The sequence below is a fragment of the Malus sylvestris genome, chromosome 7, assembly GCF_916048215.2.
Source record: "Malus sylvestris chromosome 7, drMalSylv7.2, whole genome shotgun sequence".
Lineage (NCBI taxonomy): Eukaryota > Viridiplantae > Streptophyta > Magnoliopsida > Rosales > Rosaceae > Malus > Malus sylvestris.
In genome coordinates, this window is record NC_062266.1 from 27,319,857 (window position 1) to 27,343,615 (window position 23,759).

The 23,759-nt window shown below is 39.7% G+C and overlaps 1 long non-coding RNA gene across 1 annotated transcript; it reads right to left on the minus strand.

Annotated features, from left to right (window-relative positions):
- Positions 1–6,010: 6,010 nt before the first annotated feature.
- Positions 6,011–6,579, minus strand: LOC126628267 (uncharacterized). The gene is made up of 3 exons (XR_007625335.1): positions 6,528–6,579; positions 6,348–6,423; positions 6,011–6,147 (listed from the first exon to the last, which is right to left on the minus strand). It is a non-coding gene; the product is annotated as an uncharacterized LOC126628267 (long non-coding RNA).
- Positions 6,580–23,759: the final 17,180 nt, after the last annotated feature.

A 23,759-nucleotide genomic window follows, 5' to 3' on the forward strand; every position in this document is an offset into this window, starting at 1 on the left:
TCACACAAAATTAGGATGATCTATATAATGTGTAGAAATAGTTTTTCATATGTGTATGAACTTGTGTTTAAGAATGGCGTGGGTTGCCACTTAGTAGTTATTATGGTCTAGTGGTATTCCTCTTCACTTGTAAGTGAGAGGTCTTAAGTTCGATTCTCACCAAAGACAAATTTAAACTACATTATTATGGCTGAACCATTGTGAGGCTAAGCCCACTTCTCCACCCTTAAGGTAAATAATATCATTTGTTAAAAGAAAAAAATGAATGGAGTGGGTTGTGTGATTTTTCATTGTTTATCATAATTTTAATATTTTTTTAGGTTACAATATTCATAAAAATTAATTAGGATAATCTATATAAATTTTTTTAAAAAAAATTACCGAGAAAAAAAGTTAGTTTCTACGTTATGGCTTAAAATTTTGAGCTTTAACTCACACCATTGCGCACGATCTTACAACTGGTTTTATAATGCTCATAAGCATTTCTTCTACAACTGCTTTCATAGAGAAACATTAAATCTTTTATTGAATGTTCAGATGCTTCTTGAAAATCACTTGGAAGTGGTTCCTAAATCATCATCTGTTGGATGCTCTCTGGTTCGCAAACGCTTCTAATTAGATTTTTCTTTCTTAACAACCTGTTTGGACCCAAATTTACACCATCAGCCCATGTAATCAAGGCCGTTGAGTGAGCATAGTTATCGACCGTCAGATGGAAAAGTGAAGATATTTTTGTTAAAGGATAATATTATGATTTTTTTATCATAATAAGTACTTTTTAATGATGAATTATCTTGATTTTTTCCTGGTACAAGATGGATGAGATGTAAATGTAGTTCAATTTGATTTGGGATTCTTGGAGTTAAGACGCGTGGTGGATTGGGAGCATCAGAGCACGTTATTAAGAGTCCTAATACACTATTGCATTGTTGGCAAATGGAAATTGGCAGAGATATTAATGCTTGCATAAAGATGAAGATGTTAAATTGGAGATGGATAGCCACGTGTGAGTGGATTTGGTGGAGCCATGCATGCATATCATTATTTCAAGTTAAGATGCTTATCGGCACTAATTGGTATATGCTAATATGCTATTAATTAGCAAGAGGTGGTTACATGTTGGTAAGTGATAACAATCTTTTTGCATGAGATTGTTATGAAGGAGGACTTTGATGTTGGCGGCAGCTTTACAACGCGAGCCGTCAGGATGAGGATGATACTTATAAATACAGAGTCGCAAACAACGGGGAGGACCCCCACAAGAATCAATACAAAATTGCCCTGCGCAAACTCTCACAACTTGAGATCTTTTTCTTTTCCTTTTTCGCTGACACATCTTCCGTTGGCATCAACAGCACTGTGGAAGCAACCGGTGATATCTTAAGTCGGCATAGATAGCTCTGTCACCGTAGAGTAGGTCGGTCTCGCAGTATCTTCCGTTGGCATCAACAGCACTGCGGCGAGAACGGTCGACTGCCTATCCAAGTCTCGGTCGAGAAGGGTTTTCGAATCCTTGTTGGTCGAGGTCATCTCATTAGCCTTCTCGGCAAGGTGAGGTGTTACAGTTATTACATTCGGCACATTGTAAGCCGAATTCGGTTCGTGAACTTTGTAAGAAATAGCAGCCTTGTCTTCAGGCTCGAGAACCCAAGAGGCCGAGACGCGTTCCTTTCTCGGCCGCAATCGCAAGACGCAGAAGTCAGTAGCGCGACCCAACGCAGCATCATCAAATTTACTCCTCGGCCGAGCCTCGGCCGACGAGTTGGCACGCCCCGCAATCACCGAAGGACGTAGTTAGCTTAGAATATATTCGGCCTGCGCGCCACGTAGGCTTTGTAATTTCTAGGGTCAACATTTTGGCACGCCCAGTGGGACCCAGTGCTAATACTACGAAGTTCATATGTTATATCAAGATTCCAATCTGGCTCAACGTAGCCGATTGTACGAGCTCCTGGAGGAATTGAAAAAACATAATGAGGAATGCAAAAAATCTTTGGAAGCAGAAAAAGTTCTTCGTGGCCATAGAGAGATGCAAAAGTCATTCGCTTGCATGTTGAAAATAAAAGCTCCTGTTACCCTGCAAGGGCAATGGGTAAATGAAGACAGGGCTCGATTTAATGCCTGGCTAGATGAAGAACGTTTTCCTTACGTTTCTGATTACAGATCAATTCCATTTGAAAAATGGTTAGGTCCAAAGGCCGGGGGGCAATTTTTCGCTCCGGCCACAATCAAAATTCGGCCTCAAAAAATTGTTAAGGCGGCCGAAGAAATACTTAGGCCACCTGTTGTTTCGGTCGAGATTCAAAGTGTGGTAGGCCTAGACGAAAAAGTTGAAGTTTCTGAGCTAAAAATCGACTCAGAAAATGATTCGTCAGAAGAGTGCTCCAATGACGAACAAGACCAATACACGACTTCAAACCATAAAATCACATCGATTGATATGGTAATTGAAGACATAGGTCTAGCCGAAAAAATCACGCCAATTGATATGATTATTGGTGATAAAGCCGATATGGAGAAATCCCGTTCGGCTAAGTTGCTCGAGTTAAAAGCCGAAATTGGTGAAATAATTATGCCCGGGGGGCATAATACTTGTTCCACACATTCGGCGGCTGAAAATGCAAAATATTTTGCCGAGTCAAAAATATTTGGGAAAAATTCTTTATTCGGCCTAGAACGAAATCAATTTGAAAATTTTGATGCAAAAAGATCTTGGCTTGGAATAAAACATCGTTGGCCTCCTCCTGATTATGGTTCGGCCACTTTTATTTTCGTTTGCTAAAATATTAAATAAATTATTTTCTTAACTATTCGGCTTTTTAGGCCGATGCATAAACATAAAAAGGGGGTAGTATTGTTTTGACCGATTTGTGTTCGGATTTAAGATTTATTCGGCATATAACATATCATGCAGAAATTAATCATGGCATGAACTGTTCTAGCACGAAGTGTTACAGTTTGGCGTCAAAGCAGGAGTTGAATCATGGCATCTGCAATTAGAGTCTCGGCCAAAAGAGTGGTTGCCGAGCCATTCAATGCACATGGGATTGGTTTGGCCGAATATATATATATATATATATATATAAAAGAGTTTAGCCGAACTCTCGACTACCTTACAAAAGCCTCGGCCTTGGCATATATAAGCCTCGGCCAAAGCTGCATATATATGATTCGGCCAAAACTATATATATATATATATATATATATATATATATATATATATATATATATATATATATATATATATAAAGAAAATGGGGATTCTCGGCCACAACTATATATATATATATATATATATATTGGGGGGTTGTTTTTATTGAGGGCATTAGAGACTCGGTGGACGTCAAATCTTGGTCGAATGAGTGGGTCTGAGTTTCAATGGCCATGTGGGGTCGAGGGTTCATGATTTATCTTGGTCATGATAGATGAGTGATATTCAACTGGAGGAATTCAGCACAGTATTTTGCCGAATAAGTTTTTATTCGGCGGTGGTTTCTCCAATAAATCTCGGCCATATGTTTTTCTCGGTCACTCGGAGGTAGTCAGTCATCGGTATTATTATTGGTAAATCAGTATTATTGGATGATCAGACTTGGTGCATACAGCTGAGCTATCAGGGATAGGGCCGAGTAATCAACCGAGCTACCAAGAATTAGTCATTGCTGAGCCTTGCATATAGAATGATGGCTACGAACAATTAATTTCCTTAAATATTCGGCTTATGAGCCGAAGTTCAAGGAAATTGGGGGGCAATGTTTGGACCCAAATTTACACCATCAGCCCATGTAATCAAGGCCGTTGAGTGAGCATAGTTATCGACCGTCAGATGGAAAAGTGAAGATATTTTTGTTAAAGGATAATATTATGATTTTTTTATCATAATAAGTACTTTTTAATGATGAATTATCTTGATTTTTTCCTGGTACAAGATGGATGAGATGTAAATGTAGTTCAATTTGATTTGGGATTCTTGGAGTTAAGACGCGTGGTGGATTGGGAGCATCAGAGCACGTTATTAAGAGTCCTAATACACTATTGCATTGTTGGCAAATGGAAATTGGCAGAGATATTAATGCTTGCATAAAGATGAAGATGTTAAATTGGAGATGGATAGCCACGTGTGAGTGGATTTGGTGGAGCCATGCATGCATATCATTATTTCAAGTTAAGATGCTTATCGGCACTAATTGGTATATGCTAATATGCTATTAATTAGCAAGAGGTGGTTACATGTTGGTAAGTGATAACAATCTTTTTGCATGAGATTGTTATGAAGGAGGACTTTGATGTTGGCGGCAGCTTTACAACGCGAGCCGTCAGGATGAGGATGATACTTATAAATACAGAGTCGCAAACAACGGGGAGGACCCCCACAAGAATCAATACAAAATTGCCCTGCGCAAACTCTCACAACTTGAGATCTTTTTCTTTTCCTTTTTCGCTGACACATCTTCCGTTGGCATCAACAGCACTGTGGAAGCAACCGGTGATATCTTAAGTCGGCATAGATAGCTCTGTCACCGTAGAGTCGGTCGGTCTCGCAGTATCTTCCGTTGGCATCAACAGCACTGCGGCGAGAACGGTCGACTGCCTATCCAAGTCTCGGTCGAGAAGGGTTTTCGAATCCTTGTTGGTCGAGGTCATCTCATTAGCCTTCTCGGCAAGGTGAGGTGTTACAGTTATTACATTCGGCACATTGTAAGCCGAATTCGGTTCGTGAACTTTGTAAGAAATAGCAGCCTTGTCTTCAGGCTCGAGAACCCAAGAGGCCGAGACGCGTTCCTTTCTCGGCCGCAATCGCAAGACGCAGAAGTCAGTAGCGCGACCCAACGCAGCATCATCAAATTTACTCCTCGGCCGAGCCTCGGCCGACGAGTTGGCACGCCCCGCAATCACCGAAGGACGTAGTTAGCTTAGAATATATTCGGCCTGCGCGCCACGTAGGCTTTGTAATTTCTAGGGTCAACACAACCATAAAGACTTCTGGTTGCATTTATCAAACTAATTTGAAACCGCTTATGGGACGTAGAAGTGTTCTTTTAAAGAAGCTGCTATGTGATTTTTTTTCATATAGTAGTTGGATTTTTCCATAAATATTTCGAACTGTTTTTCCAAAGAAGCTGCTATGTGATTTTTTCATAAAGTAGTTGGATTTTCAATAAATTTTTGAAATGTTTTTCTAAATAAGCTGCTAAACAAGTTGTTTGCACCTAAAATGTACCCATTTTTACTTATTTGGGCAATTTGGGTAAAATATGGCATTTGGAGGATTAATGAGCAAGAAGACTAACTTGGAAGATATTTAGCTATCAAGTAGGATAGGTTGGCACTATAATATTGTTTCTCCCATTTGTTTTGGTGGTGGAGGTTTGCCAAGAGAGTTGTTTAATCAAGATAAGTGCATGTTTTTTCATGCAAGTGGATGTAAAGATACCATGCATGCTTTCGGGCAAGAATGTGTAGTGAAAGAAGCTAGTTTGCTTCTTTTAATTATTTTATTGCAAGTGGGAAAAGGCATGTGGTGGAGATGCAACTTGCTTCTTTTTTCATTGTTAGTTTATTACAAGTGGGGAGACATGTGCTAAAAACATGTGATGGAGATGCAAGTTTCCCTTTTAATATTGTTTCTACATGCAAGTTGGCAAATGCAATGCAAGCTGCCCACGTAATGAAATGCAAGCTGCCCAAGCTTCTTTCGGGCAAGTACAAAGATCTCAGCAAGGGAGCTCTTCCAAACCTCTATATAAAGAAGCAGATGCACAAGGATTATGGACACTCAATCAAACAAATAAATACAAGCACAAACTCTACTCAAACCAGATTTGCCTTCACGAAGCTGTAGTCAGCCCCCAAGCCTTTATCCTTTTTAGGATCAGCCCTCACAAAAGCCATCTTTTGTCTAGTTTATTAGCTATGCTACTCACTTGTAGTATCGATCTCATTTGTAGTCTTTATGTACAACTCATTTTCAGTCATTTAAATTACAAGCAATCTGCAATATTAGTCACTTTCCTCTGCAATATTAGTCACTTTCCTCTGTCAATTGCCCAAATAAGTAAAAATGGGTACATTTTAGGTGCAAACACAAGTATCACTTTTGGCACAATTAGCATCCCCTCTATCTCTGTGTTTGCAACCTTGCCTTGCCTGCAATCAATCAAAACATATGCAAGCAAGAAAGGCCATGAGATTACAAACAGGTTACAAGTGTAATTTACATATACTAGTGAAAAGGGTAACTCTCATTCACTTTTCACCAACACGGTATAAGTGATAGATTCACAAATATAATCTTCTAGGCTTAAGAAATAAAATAAATCAAGTAGAAGCCAAAATATAAAACAGACATGCTTAGTCGAAGAGAGTAGGGATATTTTCTGATGACATGATCACCGTCGGAACTTCTCGAACAGCCATTGATTCCTGTTCATATCCAAATCGCCCGATTAATCTCTACGTCAGCCATCAAAAACTTGTAATTCATTTATAAATCATCTGTTAATGATGATTAACAAGAAAGGTCTAACCATGATTTTCTTTAGCAGTTTGTATTTATGATCGAATGCACCTTCTTGCCCTGCAACCACCCGAAATACTCAAAGGTCAATAATTTGTTGGAAAATACATGTCTACTAATTGAAATCATAATACCTATTTCTTACCTTCTTTAATACCCTAATCCATTTAAGTCATTTGGATCATACAGAGTCAAACAAAAATTTTTGGCACAAAAAATCAAATCTATCAACCGTATCAAATCCAAACATAGCATGACAAGAAGTAACCATATAGATATGTATGAAGTATGATCTCCATGATGTATCTCATGTTGAGGTCATTCTTATATACATAACTTGATCAACAATTATTTTGGCTAGAACTTTCCAATATGGATCTTTAAGTGGATTCAACAAATATCTCTTTTTATTAAATAATTACTAGAATGTGATGAATTTCTTATTACATATGAACACAAATATCATACTACTGGGCCCTGCGCAGCAGCGAAGCTTTGAGGTGAAATTAGTGTTCATATCTTAGCATAAGATAGCTATGATGAGATTGAAGAATTATTTGTATACTACATTGTAAGCTTTGTAACATTTAACATGCGGTATCTATACAAAATAAAAAATAAATAAATGATGACGAAAAAGAAGCAGAGGGAGAGAGAGGAGAGAGAGGAGAGACAGGTGGGCCATCCTCCTTTCTTTTTTTTTAACGGAAGGGTTGAACCAAGTGGACCCTACTTTTACTTTATTAGCAGGTTAACCGATTTTGTAGCTTTTCAACCTTCATCTATTTTCACAACCGGTTAATTGCATGGAAGATTATTTATTTATTCTATTTTATTTTATTTTATTTTATTTTATTTTATTTTTATATTAAACCACAATCTTTAAGCGGGAAAAGCTAAATAACGTGAGAAGATCAAGGTTGGGATTTGTCTGCATGTTCATCTCAGATTTACAGGTTCTCAAATCCCTCTCCTTCTGACAAAACACGTATTATATTACAATGATAAGCAAAATAATTATACTAAAAGCAATAAAATTACAACACCCCATGTAATTTTAATGTGTATAAAGTGGGAGAAAGAGTCGACAGCAAGTGAACAAGTAATGGGTGCAAAAGCTGCATGGCTGAAGGCTACAAGCTTACCTTTGCATTTGCATAACTGTTACAGCGAGTACTAGTTGCTTTTTCTGCATGAAAATGAGTAAAAGAAATATTCTGCAAAGATTGATTAGACAGGGGAATTAGATTCCTACACCACCAACCTTAAAATTTTACTAATTTCCTAAATCTGTCACATGCTTTCGTGCTAACTGCTATAGATGATGTTTAATAAAAGTCAATGAGGTCTGATTGGTATGTTGCACGCACAAAAGCAAAATACAAAACAAAAATATGCAATAATTACTAAATAAATAAAACAGGTTCTCTTTGAACTTTTTTTCTCCATATACAGTATGGAAGTTGGTGCAAATTTGAAGTCCGGCGATCGTTTTAACATAAGTTAAAGGGTATTTAGATAGGTATCCATCAATTTATCCTCTGAATTTGTAAGGATTGGCTAATTTTCCCCTTCAACTTTAATTTTGGCCAATTTCCCTCATCAACTTTCATAATTGGTCCATTTCCCCCCTCAACTTTAATTTTGGCCAATTTCCACCCTCAACTCTCATAATTAGTTAATTTGCACCCTACTGTTAATTTTTTTTTATTTTTCATCTATTTTTTCGTTAAGTAGGTAATCCGCATGATTGCATTTGAAGGGCAAAAAAAGTCAATTTTCACCCTCCTGTCATTTTTTTTTTCAATTTGCACCCTATTGTCATTTTCCATTGAGTAGGTTTCCCTACACCTTACCAGAGGTAGACGAGGCCGAGGGAGGAGGCGACAGGGTGTGGGCAGTTGCAAACTGCAAAAGCAGCATATCAAATGGATTGGGCTGCAAACAATGGAGGAGGGAGGGCTCGGCTTGGAGAAAAGGAAGAAGAAGAGAAAGTACGAAGAAAAGGAAGAAGATAGAATGTGTAGGGAAAATGACTTTTTTGCCCATCAAAAGCAGTCATGTGGATACCTACTTAACGGAAGAATAGATGAAAATTTTTTTAAAAATTAACAGTAGGGTGCAAATTGACTAATTATGAGAGTTGAGAGGGGAAATTAGCCAAAATTAAAGTTGAAGGAGGAAATTGACTAATTATGAAAGTTGAGGGGGGGGGAACTTGGCCAAAATTAAAGTTGAGGGGGGAAATTGGCCAATCCTTATAAGTTCAGGGGGTAAATTGATGAATACCTCATTTAGATATGCATTCAAATTGTTGTTGTGACAATCCATCAACAAGTTTCATCAGTTAAAGCTTGATTTGTGACTGGTTTGGGGCTCTAAATTTGTGACAATCCATCAAGAAGTTTCAGTAGCTATGCATTCCAACTAAATAAATTTCCTTTTTATGATATGAGTCAGCCTCTTTTTATGAAGTTATTGCAATACTTTTTAGATACCCATTGAGAACCTTGAGTTGTTTAGAATTTAAATCTAGTAACTTATTGCACAATGATTAGAGTGCAAGATTTATGAGGTTGTGTTTGTTTCAGTTTTTTATTTACATCGATTTGACTTCAATTGCGAGCAAAAAACTTTAGAATTGTATTATGACACTTAGAGCACCAGGCCATGTTCCCGATACATATAAAAAATTTCTCTTGGATTAGATCAATACAATATCATGAAATGGGACCGGAAATGAAGGCCCTCTTTTTTAACAGTGCAATTAAAATAGAAATTTATGACTTGATGAATATGACAATTTCATATATATATATATATATATGTGTGTGTGTGTGTGTGTGTGGATGAATTTGTGACAGATCTTAGACAATGAACGTAGGTTTGAAAGGTATCTTTCAGGGGTCAATTTTTGTAGCCGTGTAAACAAAGGAAAAGAAGCTGTTATACCTCAATTAGTTTTCTTTCATGTTACTCTCTTTTATGATACCCCATTTCCCCAACATTCTATTCAGATTAAAACTATAGTAATTAGTACTTGGAATATATGTCCCCCTTAACCTTTAGCAAAAGTAATCACTTTATATTGAGCTCCAATTAGGAAAGCCTTAAGACTAGCTAGGGACGACTAGGTTGTCAACCCTGTGGGTACAAGAAAAGGATGCTCATGTTCTCATACATAATACACTACACATACTACACATCAGAGGCGGCGATAAGGGGGGGGGTAAAATGTGCAATCGTACAGGACCTCCAAATTTGAAGGGTCCCCAAATTTGAAGGGCCCCCAAAAAATTTTGGGTATCTTATATTTATTTTTTGAACAAATGATTATTTATACTAAGGGGGTGAAAAATGAGCTAAACCTTACAATGGATTAGCAATAATGTGGTTAAAATTCGCTTTTGGCGAGAATCAAACTTAAGATTTCTTACTTACAAGTGAAGATAAATACTACTAGACCGTAGTTTTAAGTAGCGGTATCTTATATTTATATGTAATAATGTTATATATTAAAAAAATTACATTTATTAGCTCTTTAAAATCTCATAGTGCACTTCTTATAAGTGTAAATTTTTTTTTTCTAAATATAAAAATTTGGGGTGCACATAAGAGATTAGAAGTGTCAATAACACCTTAAAAATGATTTTCTTTTCATTTTATTATATAATAATGCTATAAATTTAAGTGAAACTTAAAGTTAGAGTTTTTGAAGTTTTGTTTTTTTTTTTTTGTTCTTATTTGGTTGCCTAAGATTGAACTGCTTTTGTGCATTTAGTGAAGGTTATGTTTGTAACTCTTTTTACTTATTATTTAATGACATTTGTAAACTTACAATTAGTGAGTTATAAAGTTTGTTTTTATTTAAGTTATTACTTTCTAGTACCAATATATTGTCCTAAAAAGGAGCTATTTTATAAATTTCGCACAGAGCCCTCGAAATCTCAGAGACGGCCCTACTACACATGTTTTGAAAAGGGTACTTCGTTTCAAAATTATGACCCTCCTTTCTCATTTTTGTACATCCGTTCCGATACTATTTCAAGCTCATGTGCGTATAACTTATTTTTGCAAAACTGGCTTACACGCCCTGAACCGGCCTAAACCTTATACCGCCATATATGGGACTATGACCGAGACTTTTGCAAGAATATATCTGGCCTTGAAAGCCTAGGTATGAAAGGTAATGAGAGTGAATGAGAACAGTGAATGCTCAATAAACTTGTTACCCTAGTGTGAATATGACTGAAAATGTTAACAATATGCATACGCGCACGGAATGTCAAGATCGATCAATAGTAATCACAGAGGTGGAGGTGGTGGGCACTATCTGCGCCCTTCTTATCCTAGCTAGCTAGCAGATACATCATAATATATATATATATGTTTATTTATTTTTTTAAATGGAAGCACCATAGGGAGTAAGGAGAACATGTGTGAATGACATGCTTTAACTTAATTCACAAAGAATGAGTCCGAGCATGACCGGGGTGAAACACCAAATTGTATTAAAGTGCTTATTAATTTCTTCATGGTCACACACAATATATCTTACCACTACTAAAATTTAAGGAGGTCCCAAAATCAATGTTTTGTTTTGCTTTGTTTTGTTTTTTTTTTTTTTTTTTTTTGCCGACCATGAGTTTAATATATACCTTAAAATTGAATTGAAGATATGGGGTTGAGTCTGGTGAACGTAGCTAAAAAGCTAAGAAAGCAAACTGCCCCATGCCCTGATCCTTTTCATAAGAGCACATGACTAGGGGTCTTTTTTTTTTCTTTTGTCAATGACTTGGGGTCCATTTTGTGCAGCCTGAAAACATAAGATGTTGCACCTTAATTATTTAATGTACAGGAAAACCATGAATATATAGATATCACTGGCTGTAATGCTAGATGGTGAACCACCACATCACGCACTAAGCTGATATATTTCTGTTGAGTGAGATTACTACTAACTTCATGCGTGAAATTGACGGTTACATGTGTGAAATTGATGGTAATTACTAAAGTAAAACTTGAGTATTTTGGCCATTACTACAATAAACTATAGGAATATGGTTTATTGATCATACCTTTTTCTTTGCAATAAATTCTAACTAGGAATATGGTTTATTGACCATACCTTTTTTGTATTATAGTTGAATGTAACTTTGGAGTCAGAAGTGTACTATATATATTCAACTTCAACTTTTGATGTTTGCTGCAGTTGGTGTTAGGACCATATGATTCAAGTAGCTTCTTTGTCAATGAAAGATGAACTGGGAAAGCATGAATCACTGTCTCCTTTTCAGCCTTATCATGATATACATGTATCTATAAATGTAACAATTAATAAATCAACTTTTTCCCAATAATGTGTGTGTGAGAGTGCCCCTAAGGGCAAACCAAACAATTTTTCCAATATTTGAAGTTAACACATGCCCGAAGTTGATGTTTTTAATATGAGAGTGCATATACCAGCTAGTCTATCAACCTAAGGTCCTAAACACGTATCTTGCATTCCAGCTGTCGGTGTTCAAACTGGACGGAGTTTGGACTATGTTCAATGTGTATTTGTCCTAAGTATATTTTTGGTCTCAGTGTCACAAGGTGGCTCGAGAAAACAAGAATAGGCATGTCATTGTTGGAAACAGACAGTGTTAGTGTTTGATTGTGTGAAAGTTGCGCATTAATCTGACTTCTTAACCGAATGATTGTGCACCTAGTGGGGGTGCTGATTCAGTTTCTCATGTGCCTCGAGCAAACGATCGAGTTTTGTTTATGTTTGCCTACAAAGTAAATGAAAGCGAAATAGAAACTAAAACGAGGAACAAAATGTAATTATTTCATGACAGAGTTTTACAATTGTTTACAAAAGTAAAGTCTAGGCTGATGGGCAGAGATACATGACTTGAAATGTAAATTGACCGGAAACGTAAGGAAAGCAATAAAAACTCTAGCAAGATTTAGGCCATGAAGGGTATGATAATGCTAGAGGAGTCCACCGAGATCATTGGTGTAGGATTGGACTTAGTACAAAACATGCACCTAGGAGGGGAAATCAAGGTGGTTGGAATTGCACACCAACTGAATCATACCCTAGGGTGGTAGAGTTGTAAAAGTTTTAGATCTCAGGGATCGTAGGTAGTGTTTGCTTTGAATGAAGACTTTGAGATTGTAGCTAATTCTATAAGAGAGTGTGGGAAGAGTTAGTATGGGAATGCAGATAAAGAGAAATAGATTGAAGCAGCATGGCTTGATAGAGAGACTGCCCCTGAGGCTTTGCTTAAACCTTTTGTGTCTGTATAAGAAAGTTGTTTGGAAAAACAATTGGGTTTGTGCTGAAAAGCAATTAGGTTGATTAAAGAATCACTCAAGATTTTTGTTTAATTGTAGAGATTGAATTTGACGAAAGTCTTAAGCTTGAAGGCATGTAGCTCTATTTATATGCATGGGAGAATGATCAACCTCGATTATATCGCTGAGCTGCAAGAAGGGTAGATTGGTAATTTTCCACTGATAGTGATTGTAATTCCTAGTAGGTGACCTTCAACTATATCTTGAGGCGATTTGCACGATCACAGCAGTGACCTCAGCGTGGCAGATGACACATGCCTATGCATTTAAAGGGTTAAGATATTCCCGGGCTCTGGTCGTCTGTGTGGCAAATGCACTTCCAAGGGACTTCTGTCTGATGCCTCGGACAAGCTGAAGTGAAGTGAGATGTTTGTCTGAGCTTTGGTCTAGGCTTTGGAGTTGGTGGACTGAATTTGTGCAATTTTTACGTAAATAAAAATGAATAGGCCTTTGTGAACACGAAAAATTCCTGAAACGAAAGAGACAAGAACAACGTGCACAAACAAATATTTGTATTTGATGATTTTGGGTTACAATCTCTCTTAAATTTGATCCTCTGATTCAATCTCCGTAAGGTGTGTATTTGTGGATGTGCGATTAATCCAAAGGGCCGTTGGGCTTGATCTAAAGATGAACGTTCTTCAAGGGCCGTGGACTTGATCTTGAAGGTGGATTTGAGCGGATCTTCAAAGGGGGCTTTTGGGCTTGATCTTTGAAGAACAGTGATGAACAGATCTCCAAGGGCTTTTGGGCTTGATCTTGAAGAATGGTTGGACGTATGGATTTGTTGATGTTGTTGATCCAAGGGCCGTCGGGGCTTGATCTTGAATTGGTGGAAGTTCTTCAAGGGCCTTTGGGGCTTGATCTTGAATTGGTGGATGGTTGATCCAAGGGCCGTCGGAGCTTGATCTTGGAAGAACGATGAACGAGGAACGAAGAACACTTTCTTCAAGGGCCGTCGGGGCTTGATCTTGAAGGTTGACGGATGATTGTTGATCCAAAGGGCCGTTGGGGCTTGATCTTAGGATGAACGATGAACGAATAACGAAGAACGAAGAGAGCTTTCTTGATTCTTCGGGAACCTGGATGCTTGAGAGCTTCGGAGTTTCAGAGCTTCAAGAATTTTGCCTAATGATTTTGGTTCCCCAAAAATGAATGAAATGGGCTTGTATTTATAGAATTTTCCAAGGCCTAATTTTGAATATAATATCCCAGATGAAATAAGTCGTTTCTGCCAAGTGTTGACACGTGTACTGTTTGATAACTTTTCCAACTTATTTCGATTTTTTGTTTAGACACACGCCACGTGTAAAATTTATGTAATACATGAGCGTTGAAACTTTGATTTATCGGTCAACATTTATTTACCAAAATTTCGATGTCTACAAATGCCCCCACTTCAAGGCGCGTCGTATACATGTGCTTGTCATGTGTAGGAGATGTGTTTTGAAGTCCCTTATTGTAGATGTCGATCCAAGGGCCATTGGGGCTTGATCTTGAATTGGGCTGGAAATTTCTTCAAGGGCCGTTGATGCTTGATCTTGAATTGGGTTGGAGATTTCTTTAAGGGCCGTTGAGGCTTGATCTTGAATTGGGTTGGAGATTTCTTCAAGGGCCGTCGAGGCTTGATCTTGAAGGTTGAAATTGGACCACAAGGAGCTTCATGTGGTAGATGATATTTGGCTTTGGTAGTGGATGAATCGGCACGTATTTTGTTACGCTTGTTGACTTTCCACAGCTTTGATCTTGAACTGGGTTGGAGGATTTTCTGGATTCCTCCAATTGTTGATTTTCCACAGCTTATTCTTGAACTAGGTTTTGATTCAAGGGTGGTAGACACTTGATCTTGAATCGGACTTGTGATTTCTTCAAAGGCCGTCGAGGCTTGATCTTGAATTTGGCAGGAAACTTCTTCAAGGGCCATTGAGGCTTGATTCTTGAAGGTTAACTCGAACACATGGCAAGCAGGCACGAGGTGAAGGTGACGACTTGTTGCTTTGTTCAATCTTTCTAATTCACACCTGAGCAGTTTGGTCAATGGTATGATCTTCAAGATTGATGGGCTCTTCTTCCAGTTGGTGACTTGATCTTTAAGGATTTGATTCAAGGGTGGTGAATCGGCACGTGCAGCCCACAACGCCTAATAAGTCGACCCAAGAATTTGAGGGTCAAAACGAGTTCACCGTCCAGAGTGATTGCAACCCTGATGATATAAGATACTTTTGATTTTGAAGAAGTAGCGGATGACTTAGCACGTGCTTTGTTGCACTTGTCTCCACATGCTTCAAGGTATCATTTTCATTTCCTTTAACTGTTCCTCAGGCAGATGCGGCATCTTCTCGAGTTCTTCATCTCAGACTCATTCTGCTGAGTTGACTGTGCATGCTGCATTCTTCTCTGCTTGTTTCTTCAGGCAGATGTGGCAGCTTCTCGAGTTCCTCAGTTCAGACTCCTTCTGCTGAGTTGACTGTGCAGACCGCATTCTTCTCTGCTTGTTTCTTCTGCACGTTGTCTCCACATGCTGCAAGGTATCATTTTCACTTGCCTTTATCTGTTCTTCAGGCAGATGTGGTAGCTTCTTTGGAAGTACAGCAGCAGTGGGAGACAAGTACTCGAGAGCAATGCTAGGTAGGCAATCAGGGAAGGGTTCCCAGCAGTCGGTTCCTTACCCGAGTTTGAGTGGAAGTTCCGGCATATTGTTTTCTTTATCCTTGTCTTTGTAGGTAGGAACAAGGACAAAGGAAAGGACAGGGAGAACGCATGATATGAGATACTCTTGCTTTCTACCCTGGTGATATGAGATACTTTTGCTTTGGAGTCATTGGCTTGCAGAGGTACCCCAAGGAATAAGGAACACTGAGTGACCCGAGAGGCTTCGTTGGGAAGGCATTCTCGGAGATGAAGAAAGGTTCTGTATGTCTGCCTTGCTATGGAGGGTGAAGGTGGACAGTTATAGGAAATTCTTTAGTACCTGTAGAGGTACTATTCTTTTACTCGTGTCGTCAACCAATGCGTGATTGATCAGCATGGCTTCACGTGCTTTCTTCTTTATCAGAAATCTTCGACAAATTGTCCGTAATTTTCGTCAAGCTGAGTGTGCATGTGACAGGTATTGACGAGGCTGAAAAAGACTGGCGCCTCTTCGATATCTGGGATCGGCGCTTCGACAAATTGCCCGTGATTTTCGCAAAGCTGAGTTTGCGTGTGACGGGTGCTAACGCGTCTGGAAAAGCAAGATGCTTCTCCGCTTTCTGAGCTTGCCTCTTTGATTTTTGAATTGGCCTCTTCGAATTATGAGCTCGCCTCTTCGATCTTTGAAATCCCGTCGAGTGTTGATCTTTATAGAGGCACGCAGTTCGTTTCAAAGCACACTTGAATTTTCGCTTGTAGAAACTCCCTTCTTGCACTTCTAAGATCTTGATTTGTCCGATCTTTTCTTTCTTCAACACTTTGAAAATGTCTGGACCCTCCGACCGTCGTTTTGACTTAAACCTTGGTGAAGAGGCACCCCCGCCTTCCCCAGACAACATATGGCGCCCATCCTTTATATCCCCTACTGGTCCTCTTACCGTTGGGGATTCAGTGGTGAAGAATGATATGACTGCTGCGGTGGTGGCCCGAAACCTTGTCACTCCCAGAGATAACAAACTACTTTCCAAACGGTCTGATGAGTTGGCTGTTAAGGATTCTCTGGCTCTCAGTGTGCAGTGTGCAGGTTCTGTGTCTAATATGGCCCAACGCCTATTTGCTCGAACCCGTCAAGTTGAATCATTGGCGGCTGAAGTGATGAGTCTCAAACAGGAGATCAGAGGGCTCAAGTAGGAGAATAAACAGTTGCATAAGCTCGCACATAGCTATGCGACAAACATGAAGAGGAAGATTAACGAGATGCAGGAATCTGATGGTCAGATTTTACTTGATCATCAGAGGTTTGTGGGTTTGTTCCAGCAGCATTTGCCTTCGTCTTCTGGGGCTGTACCGCGTAATGAAGCTCCAAATGATCAACCTTTGGCTCCTCTTCTTCCTGGAGTTCCGCCGAGTGGTGTGGCTTCAAACAGTCAACCTCCGGCGCCTCTCATTTCTGGAGCTCTGCCGAGTGGTGAGGCGGCACCTGATCGTCCTTGAAGATCCCCTCTTGTAAATTTGATTTGATTTGATTTGATTTTTTTTTTTAAGTATGTATAATGCAAATTTATGTAAAATTTCCAGAAAAAATAAATAAAAACGGACTTTATTTCTCTCAATGCATTTGTTTTGTTTTTTTTTTTTTTTTTATTATTTTTTATTTTTTATTTTTTGCTGTAAACATACATATATTATGCACACACACATACATACATACATATTAATTTTTCACATGGACTGATCCACCATTCCAAAACCTTTTCCCTTTTTTTTTGCATGGTGCTAGCCACCAAGGATCCACTTTCTTCTTTTTTATTTATTTATTATTATTATTATTATTATTATTATTAATTTTTTAATTTTTGCAGATGGTGCCTGATGCATCATCCATTTATTATATATATATTTTTTTTTTCTTTGCACATGGTGCCTGATGCACCATCCATATATATATATATATATATATATATTCTTTTAATATTTATTTATTTATTTTATTGTTTCTTTTGTATGGTGCCTGATGCACCATCCATATATATATATATATATATATATATATATATATTATTTTAATATTTTTTTATTTTTTTATTGTTTCTTTTGTATGGTGCCTGATGCACCGAAACCCTTATAATTTTATTTTGTTTATTCTTCTTTCTTTTTCTTTTTTTATATATGGTGCTCTCTGCAAGCTGGGTTCGTGGGTGAAAACCCAGGCCGAGTCCGAGAGACGGAAGAAGGAGGAGGTAGTGCGTAGCGTCGAGGAGGAGAGGGATGCAATCCAAGTCCCACGACACAGCAGCTAGGCAAAGAAGGACAAACTCGAACCCAAGACCCTCGAACTGAGCGGAGGTAAGGCAGGGACAACCTCGATGGTGGAGGAGATGGTGACTCGGGCTGCATTTCTTGTTGGGTGTCCTGAGGAATTCCCTGGTTGAAGATCTTCGCACACATACTGGTCTGATTCGAGTAGGGTCTTGATGTCCGTTTTGTCTTGGGCTTTGAGGTCCACCTGTTGGGCTTGGGCCTCTGACGCCATAGCCTGGATGCAGACGTAACGAAGATGCCGTCGTTGATCTCGACGACACCGTAGAAGCTATGGCTCTCCGTATCAACCCTGTCGTCATTGTTGCGTCTCTGAGTTTCGACAACATATGTAGCAGCAACCATTAAAGGGGTTCTCTGCTCGTCGTCGACATGCGGCTGAGCTTCAAGATGGCGGTCCGAAGGTTGGATGAGGACCTCTAACATCTCGCTCCCGGCGATGCAGTTCTTGACGATTTCCATTTTTATCAGACGGTCCTGAACCTGCAACTCCAGTCGCAACAAAATTGCCACCAATATCTCCTTCTGCCGCTGCGACCCTACCTCTATGATCTCCACCAGCACCGTGACTTTATTAGCATCGGGTCTGGTTTTCACCGATGGAAGACTCGGCGTCGAAGGGACGGATGGTACAGGCGATTTCGAGCAGAACGGCAAGGAAATGACTGGGGCAGGTGAACCCAGATCTGAAACCGACAAGTTGTCACTCAATACGGTTCGGAGACGACGTCGAGCCACCTGATTCGAAATCGCTGTCGCGAGCAAGAGTGTCATCGGAGTGACGGTGTTGTGACGACGGAAGTGCTGTGCAGCAACGTCGTGGGCCTTCGCATCCGTTCAGTTTCTTCTGGAAGACTGACGGAGACGACGGTTGAGAGTGGTGGTTGCGGCGTGTGCATCCATCACTGCTATTGCTGGTGTTTGTATGAACGTGCTGTTTCGACTTAATGTCACGTGTTCCACAACCAACTTGATTTATTGGTCGATGACACCCTGCGGAAGATGAGGATTGTGCTTGACTTGAAGTACCAAAACAAGGATTTACATTGGTTCGTTTTCTTGAATCACTTGTTATGTTGACGGAACTGCCGCTGCAATTTTATCAGCATCCATTCTTGACTTTGCAATTTCCATCATTTTCCATGCTTTGTCGATATCACTTAAGCCACAACTGTCTCGATTTCTCGGTTGTTGACCACTTGTGGAAGATGAGGATTGTGCAGGTACCTTGGATGGTGCTGATGAGAGATGATGAATGTCAGGTGAGGGGGTGATGAGGATTTGGGCTTTAAGGATATTAGCCCGTGACCCAACAGCCGGCCCAAATGGTGATTGCCAAGGTGGGTCTTCTAGTCATCGCGGCAATGAAGTCATGGGAGTGGGGTTTGCGGACATGGATCCTGGCGTCGCAGGCCAAGCAGAGAAAGGCCCAGTAGGCCGAGTGCGGAGAAAAGCTTCCATCTTCTGATTTTATTTTGTTTTTTCCTTCTTTTTTTTCCGAAGAAACTGTAATTTAATTTTGTACAAAGAAAATTGCAAATTTTCTTAACAAAATAAATTTGTAATAAAATTGACCTTCTTTAATAAAACATTTATGCTTTTTATTTTGATGTGACTGAACTCGAAAAATTTGAACATTCGAGCTGCCTACGTACCCCTCCAAAGAAGAGATCAAGTAGTAACGTAGTTCAAATATATTTTTTTTTTGTGCCGTTTGCAGTTTCAGCTCATGCAGGCAAGGAGCGTTGGTGTTGCCTTTTATGCTCGTGCAGACCAGGAGCTTTGTGCCATGCAGTTTAGACTCGTGCGGGCGAGGAGAATTTGTTAATTTTGTCAAGCAATCCGGGAGAGGCGTTCCTCACAATTTTCATAGCAGGGAGCTTTGACCGCGTGATTGAAGAAGTCTTCGAGCAAGAAGTCGCGCATCGTGATGGCAACGGACGATCTTTGTGTCGCAATTTCACGTTGCTTTGAAGGTTGACAAGAGCTGCTTTGCCCCCTTTCCGATTGGCGGACTTGTGGAGGAGACGTATGCTTCTTGTGCAATTTCTTAGGAGTGACTTGAGTCCATCCTTCAACTTTGCTTGTCTTGAAGGATGCCCCCAGCGGTTGAGGTGAAAACTTTGAGTCGGAAGAGCCAAAAGTGAAGGTGGTATAGTTTGACTTCACCACATCGTCAAGATCTAGCTCGATGATTCCTTTCTAAGCCAGTTTCATGATGAGATCTTTCAGCACGAAACATTTTTCTGTCGGATGACTGATGAAGAGGTGGAATTTACAGTACCTTGGACTGTTAGTGCGATTCATCTCTTCTGGCCGTTTGCACTCAGGCAAACCAATCACCTTCTTTTCCAGCAAGTCTTCTAACATGGCAACCACATCAGAGTCGGGGAAAGGATAAGTCCTCTCCTCAAGCTCCTTCAAAGTGCGTCTACGCATCTCTTGATCACGAAAAGCTTCGGTTTAAATCGCCTTGCCTCGTGTAGGGATTTTGACGGGAGCTGTGTTGACTGTCATTGCTTTTTTGGTGGATTTCCACGTAGCCTTCTCCACCTTGTCTCAAGAACTTTGTCGTTCTTGTAGTTGGCGATTGGTTCCTTCTTCCCATGATGGGCGATGCTCAACTCCATGTCATGGGCGCGGGTGGCCAATTCCTCGAATGTCCATGGTTTAATGCCTTGAAGGATGTATTGCAAACCCCATTGCATCCCTTGGATGCACATCTCAATTGAAGAGGTTTCCGAGAGCCTGTCTTTACAGCCGAGGCTTAGAGTGCGCCATCTGTTGATGTAGTCAATGACTGGCTCGTCCTTTCACTGCTTTGTGCTCGTTAGCTCTAGCATGCGCACAGTGCGGCGGGTGCTGTAGAAGCGGTTGAGGAATTCCCGCTCTAATTGCTCCCAGCTGTTGATGGACTCAGGCTCTAGGTCCATGTACCACTTAAAGGCATTTCCTTTCAGCGAGCGCACAAACTGCTTGGCGAGGTAGTCACCCTCCGTCCCCGCGTTGTTGCAAGTTTCGACGAAATGTGCAACGTGTTGCTTTGGGTTTCATTTTCCATCAAACTGCATAAACTTTGGTGGTTGATAACCCCTTGGCATCCTTAGGGCATCAATCTTCTTGGAATAGGGCTTTGAGTAAAACAAGGAGGTATGTGAGCTCCCTTCGTACTGTGCCTTGATGGTGTTGGTGATCATCTCCTGCAGCTGCTGGATAGAAAGAGATCCCATGAGTGCCGCTGCTTGGTCTTGCTCCGACTTTCCATCGATTTTCTTCACTGGGGGTTCTTCGTCTCCGCCAGCTCCTCCCTTTAGTGGATCATCCTCTGGGTCGGGTTTATCGCCGTCCTGCGCCTCCAGTCGGTTGACTAGTGCTGCAATTTGCAAGTCTTTTTCTTCCACAGTTCGGGTTAGCCTTGCGATTGCTTCATTCATTTGAGCCAGCTGCTCATCGATTGAAGTTGCTCCAATGGTCATGACTTACATGGCTGAACTGTCACTTGAATCGGCATCGGAGAGCATGGATTCGGAGTATTTCCTTGGGCTTTCCCCCCTTGGTGCCTTTAGTGAGGCTAAGGTGATCAAAGGCTCGTGCCTTGGGTGCTTTTGTTCCCTTGGAAGAGTTGATGCAGAGGTGAAAGAGGCGGCAAAAGTAGCTCTTGCCATGCTTCGAGTCGTGATGCCCAAAGTGACACCAGTTGCGACGATGACGCTTTTGTTCTTTACGCCGGTTGCGGGAACAGTTTGAGCCTTCCTTAATGCCATTAATTTTGGAAGTGCGCTTGAATTTCTTGAACGGAGAAAGAGATGAGAGGCAGAGATTGTCCCACTGGGCGTGCCAATTTGTGAACACGGAAAATTCCTGAAACGAAAGAGACAAGAACAACGTGCACAAACAAATATTTGTATTTGATGATTTTGGGTTACAATCTCTCTTAAATTTGATCATCTGATTCAATCTCCGTAAGGTGTGTATTTGTGGATGTGCGATTAATCCAAAGGGCCGTTGGGCTTGATCTAAGGATGAACGTTCTTCAAGGGCCGTGGACTTGATCTTGAAGGTGGATTTGAGCGGATCTTCAAAGGGGGCTTTTGGGCTTGATATTTGAAGAACAGTGATGAACGGATCTCCAAGGGCTTTTGGGCTTGATCTTGAAGAATGGTTGGACGTATGGATTTGTTGATGTTGTTGATCCAAGGGCCGTCGGGGCTTGATCTTGGATGAACGGATGATGAACGATGGTGCTTTCTTCAAGGGCCGTCGGGGCTTGATCTTGAATTGGTGGAAGTTCTTCAAGGGCCTTTGGGGCTTGATCTTGAATTGGTGGATGGTTGATCCAAGGGCCGTCGGAGCTTGATCTTGGAAGAACGATGAAAGAGGAACGAAGAACACTTTCTTCAAGGGCCGTCGGGGCTTGATCTTGAAGGTTGACGGATGATTGTTGATCTAAAGGGCCGTTGGGGCTTGATCTTAGGATGAACGATGAACGAATAACGAAGAACGAAGAGAGCTTTCTTGATTCTTCGGGAACCTGGATGCTTGAGAGCTTCGGAGTTTCAGAGCTTCAGAGCTTCAAGAATTCCCCAAAAATGAATGAAATGGGCTTGTATTTATAGAATTTTCCAAGGCCTAATTTTGAATATAATATCCCAGATGAAATAAGTCATTTCTGCCAAGTGTTGACATGTGTCCTGTTTGATGACTTTTCCAACTTATTTCGATTTTTTGTTTAGACACACGCTACGTGTAAAATTTATGTAATACATGAGCGTTGAAACTTTAATTTATCGATCAACATTTATTTACCGAAATTTCGATGTCTACAGCCTTATAGCAGACTTTATTTTTATTCATGGCCCAAACACCAATAAGAACATAATTAAAATAAAAGAGAGATTTACATTTGAGAATTTTATTGCACTTTTGATGTGGTAGCAGGTAGGTTTGTGATCATTTTTCGAAAAATATTTTCGGTTGGAGGAGGAGGAGGAGGAGGAGAACTTGGTGGTGGAGACCAATTTGGGACACCTTTTTAAGATTAGGGAAGAAAAATATATCATTAGATGATAATAGCTAATTGAGGGCATTAAAGTGAACAAAAAATTATTTTATTAAATTAGAAAAAAAATCCAGATAACTGTGATGAATACGAGATTATACAAAAACATTTTAAGAACTCAATTGATGAAAAAAAAACCTCTAATTGATTTTTAATTCTGATAAAAGCCCGTTCAATGGTTATTATATTATTTAACTTTTTTGTGTGTGTAATGTTATCAAGAATTTGAATAGTCCTAATTATATTGTGTTATAGGTGTGTAGGAGGAATATTACTGTAAGTAAACGCGTAAGGGATCGATAAATATTGTTAGAGTGCATCTGAATCCTAAATTATTCATGAAAATCAAATCATCAAGGGTCTCTTTCTTTCCATCATTATACAGTGTTCCATCTCATGATCATCATCAGTTCAGTCGCCATATTGATACTGATGGGTTAAGCTGAGTGTAATCAGCATTGCTAGCTAGCTGGGTGACTGGCTTAATTGATTTATATATTTAAGACTCCTGATTAATGCTAATGTGTTTTTCTCACTCCAGCTGTTCCACATCTTCCTTATCCTCATATTTATGTTCTCGATTAAATCTTGGCCGCGTGCCCCTTCTTACTTGTATCATACATATCTCTTCGTTTTTATTATTTTCATACTATAAAGTATATTTTGACCGTATAAATCTGAGAAATGAAATCTGTTCATTTTTTAGTACTAACTAGTTATCATTCAAAATCACATTTACACATCTCTAACATTATTATACAGTGATATTTTTCTTCACTTATAAGTGAAGGGTCTTGAGTTCAACTCATTTGGGAGCGAGTTCAGTACCAATTAGCCAAAGTTTCACGCCCCTAAGTATAAATAATTAACGTTGTATTAAAATAAGTTACA